General features: G+C 37.6%; 1 long non-coding RNA gene across 1 annotated transcript; it reads right to left on the minus strand.

Annotated features, from left to right (window-relative positions):
• Window positions 1-1,899: 1,899 nt before the first annotated feature.
• Window positions 1,900-4,128, minus strand: LOC116007388. The gene is made up of 3 exons (XR_004095246.1): window positions 3,870-4,128; window positions 3,637-3,757; window positions 1,900-2,678 (listed from the first exon to the last, which is right to left on the minus strand). It is a non-coding gene; the product is annotated as an uncharacterized LOC116007388 (long non-coding RNA).
• Window positions 4,129-4,723: the final 595 nt, after the last annotated feature.

Consider the following 4,723-nt stretch of genomic DNA (forward strand, 5'->3'; position numbering starts at 1 on the left):
AATGTGTGAATGTGTGATATAATTACTGAACAAGTATCACTGAAATGTGTGAATATGGACTTCAGTTCTAACTCCCTGTCTTATGCAGCTTGTGTGCTTTGATCGAGTATAGTTCAAGGGGATGCGAGTGAATAGAACATACCCAACCATCGTTGGGTGGACAACTGAACTTGCCAGAAAAAGGATTAAAGAAGAAAACAAAGCAAGGTCGTTTGGAAGGGGGACAGTTATCCCCAGAATATCAAAACCTGCTGATGTTGCTGCTGCCACCTCCAGGCAGAATGGTCAAGCCCCTGTTGGTGCTGAACCAGCATTGAATGTGTCATCATCAAGTGTAGATAGAGTGGCAGGGATCTTACAAAAGCTATCATCAAGTGTAGATAGAGTGGCAGGGATCTTACAAAAGCTGGCATCAAGTGTAGATAGAGTGGCAGGGATCTTACAAAAGCTGGCTTCCACGGTAGGAGAATTTGGTGAGGCTATGACTGAGATTGGAAAGCAAGGAGCACCCGTCAATGTGATGAGGAAGACATTTTCGAGCTTATCTAACATGCTTAATGTTGCCAGCACCATGGAAGCCACTTCAACCCCAACATCCTCGCAACTAGACGACATCTTCTTTGGTAGTGAAAGCTTCACTACGGTTGTGGATGCCCTTGTCGAAGCCTTTGAGAAGACAAGGAAACAAATGGACCCTAATGGCCCTTGTTTTGACTTGGGACTATCTCAAACACCACAGCCATCAGACTAAGTAGATGCTCCTAGCTTTGATTTGGGGCTGACTCCAACACCACCACCAGCACAGCAACAAGGGAAGGATTTGGGGCTGACTCCAACACCACCACCAGCACAGCAACAACAGAAGGAGAAGGAGCAACAACAAGAGAAGGAAAAAGAGCAGGAGACAGAGGGTGTTGTAGGGGAACCGGGGATTGATGCCCTGGTGGATAGAATTGCAATGGAAGCCACAGAAGATGCAACTTTTTCAACCCCTAGTGTGATTAGAGTTCCTTTTGGAAAGGCTGATTCCCCTATTGATGATTTTGATAGGTAATGGAATACTTTTACTTAGCAAACTCTAGAACTTACTCTAGAACTTAGGCTACAAAGAATGATGTTAGTACTATGTTTTTTTGAATCTATAAAATGGTTGTGAAGTTAGCAATGTAGCCCTAAAATTTTGTGAATGTGGAGTATAAAAAATGTGAATGTTAAGTATTCAAGATGTGAATATAAAATTATGAAGCTGTGAATCTGTAACAGAGGTAACATACATATAGTGAATCTAAAGTCCTAAGATGTGTGAATATGGTGTTTAAGAACTGTGAATATGGAATATATAAACTTTGAATATACACCACTAAAGCTGTGAATCTGTAAAACAAAGGGAATCAGTTAACAAATTGTGAATATAAATATAACACATGGTGAATATACAGTTAACAATTTGTGAACATAGGGATCTAAAGTTGTGAAGAAAGCATTAGGACACCTAAAACTAAACACCTTTAGTCTAAACCTCCAAAATTCTAAATTGTGAATATAGACCTCACAAACTGTGAACATAGAGATAATAAGGTGTGAATATATGGCTCTATATTTGGGAAACATAAGCTTCTGCTTTGTTGACTAAATACTTCTAACTGAAAACATACGTGTGTGAGTACAGAGCTTTTTTATATATGAATGTAGAGCTCTATAATTATAAATCTACAGCTTTGGAAATGTGAATGTACAGCTACATGATTGTGAACATATACCTTTGACAATGATTCACAATAAAAACTCAAAATGCATGGTAAACAATCAATCTAAACCACAAATCTTAAATTCGAAAAACACAAACACAAATATATACAATTCATCAAATATGAATCTAAACTTAAAACATGCAATCGAAGAATCAACGTGCAAACTTAGTTCATCTGCCTCTGCCATCATTGAAGAAGAATTGCAAAGAATTACGATGGTGAATCGAATTAAAATCGCGATGATGAATCAGAGGAGAATTGCGATGATGAATCGAACGAGAATTGCGATGATGAATGAGTGAAGAATTGCAATGAGTGAAGAATTGCAAGATGATGGTGAATCGAATGAAAAGCGCTAATTGTTTTGTGAGAATCGGGCAACTGCCTGCTGCTCCCAAGCTCCGTTAACGGCGTTAATTATCAAAAAAAAATTTTAAAACGCATAAAACGATGTCGTTTTGGACCCAGGTCCACCTTGCAAGGTGGACCTGGGTCCAGGGCATAATTTGCGGAGAGGTCCAATAAGGACCTTAATCGCGAATTTTTTTTGGATTATACGGAGGGATAACCCCAAAACAAGAGAACTTAGTATACTCTAACACCACAACGCACACTAGGGATGCCCAGGGTGTCTTCCTCTATATTTCTCAAAATAACAGCAGGAGGTTCTCTTAAGCAGCTCCATCTATCTTCCCTTTGGCACGCAAGCTTGGCCAGATTATCCGCTATGTGATTTTGTTCTCGATATACATGTTTAATGGTTACCTCCCAATCTTTAGCCATCCACCTCTTGCATGTTTCAATTATGTTATTCAACAAACCTCTCATCATTTGCTCACCATTAAGTCTTTTTACTGTCTCAGGAGAATACCTTAATCGCGAATTTTTACTTAACTGAAGCTCGTTGTAGTTCCGCATAATTTGTAGCTGCAAATCAATCAAATCAAAACAGCAAATTCATTACATACCTCTACAAATAAGTAAGCTCTAAGTATTTAATTTGTAGCTGCAAATAAAAAATACAAATTTATTACATATACATATAAATATATCTACCCTTAATGCTGAAAGAATCAAACCGGAGAGAATATATGCATTAGATGTATATATTTTGGTCTATTATGAGGAAAAATGTTGAATATATGTAATAATGAAACGATCAGTATAGATTTCAACATTAAAATTCAGCTTGTGTTTTATTACACAGATATGGTAATTTTACATGAGAAAGCCCAAATTTATAGCCAAACTCGTAACTTATGCCTGATGGTAAGTCACATCATACACTAAAGTAGGTATGCAAGTCCTACATGCGTTCATCACCTCAAGACTTGGTGACCCCAGCCAGTTGAACGCATTTAGGACTTGCAAAGAGCACCATTATCAGTGAATTTTGAAGGATTTTAAAGGACACCGCAACTCACCGAGTGTGTCCTAGGCCCTTTTTTTAATTATTTTTTTATTTAAAATAAGTTTTGATTTATTTCTTTCCCTATTTTTCTCTTCCCTCTTCATTTTCTCTTTTCTAGTCACACTCACCAAAACTCTCCAAAAAACCTTCACCGTTATGTGTTCTCTAAGTAAGGCATTCAAGCATGTTAAAAGAGTGGTGCAGAGAAAGGTATTTTTTACCATGAGAACCAACTGAAACAAATTTAGGTGTATTTTAAATTAAGACACATACAGTCACAATCACTCCCAAACTCAACTACTAAAGGTCAGCCAAGAGTAACTATTGGGATTTGGGACACATTGTCATGGAAATCCCTTACTATTTCTCAAAAACATTAATCAAAACAAGAATGATAGTAAAAACATTAGACAGATTTAACCGGCAAAGCAGCACGAAGGAGGGGAGCTGAAAATTAAAAAAAATAAAACTTACCTCTCAGCTGCGGCTTCTAGAGAAGAGAAGAGGAAGAGCAGGCCGTAATCCTCGGCGATATTGAGCAGAGCCCGCAGATCTGAGGAGCCATTTGGCGGTAGTGTTGGACGGGAGGGAGAGTCTTCAATTCGACGGAGAAAGAAAAGAGAGAAAAAGAAGAGAAAGTTGTGGTGAAAATCTAACTAAAGAATTGTGTATAAAAGGAAACAACAAGTTTTCAGTATGCATTATACCATTATATGCAGATTTTGCAGCCGATATGAGCTCCTCACGCCCATGTTAGTTGCTGATGAGTTGGGTAAGAAAAAGAGTTGCTTAAGTCGTTAAATTATAGAGTGAAAATACGGATTGTAATGTTGTATGTCTACATTGAATATGGATTGAACGTTGGTTGTGCAAAATGCATGGACTATATACAGTCAATATAAAATAAATAAATAAATAAAATCCCAATACTTTCGAAAAAAAAAAAGCCTAAAATTTCGAAAAAGAAAAAAAACGACTAGTGCAGCAAGCAGGCGTGCCTGGCTGCCTGCAATCTGGGCTATGGGTAGATGCCAAATTAATTGCCACTGCCACCAAAGCCGTGAAACACGGCTTTGGTACTTTAGCAGAATGGCAGTTTTAATTGGCTTTTAAATTTTATTATTATTTTTATATATATATATTCATAGTTTTTTTTTTTTTTTTGAAAACTAGATATTCATAGTTCTGGAACCGGAATCGACATTTCTAGTTTGGTTTCTACAGTACACAGTTCTGTACTTCTGTTTGAATCGTAGTCATTCCTAGCTGGAAAACCCAATGCCTAACAGCACTGCTCACTTAGTTCGGTAGTCGACGGGCGAGTTCTCGAGTCATGACCTCGACGAGGCAAATAATTAACACTGGATCTCAAAAAGTCTTGCATGGGTTTTTGGATCCCAATCAGGGTAAAGTTGTATCCTGGAGTCCATCTTTATACTTTAAAGAAAGATGAACTCCTTGAGTCCGTTTTTCAGTTGCCAAAGAAAAAAAACACGGCATTGTTTTTTTTTTTTTGAAAGATAGACTTGCCCTTTCCTTTTTTGCTTGTTCACATATTATA

The sequence above is a fragment of the Ipomoea triloba genome, chromosome 15 (genome assembly GCF_003576645.1).
Source record: "Ipomoea triloba cultivar NCNSP0323 chromosome 15, ASM357664v1".
Classification (NCBI taxonomy): Eukaryota; Viridiplantae; Streptophyta; class Magnoliopsida; order Solanales; family Convolvulaceae; genus Ipomoea; species Ipomoea triloba.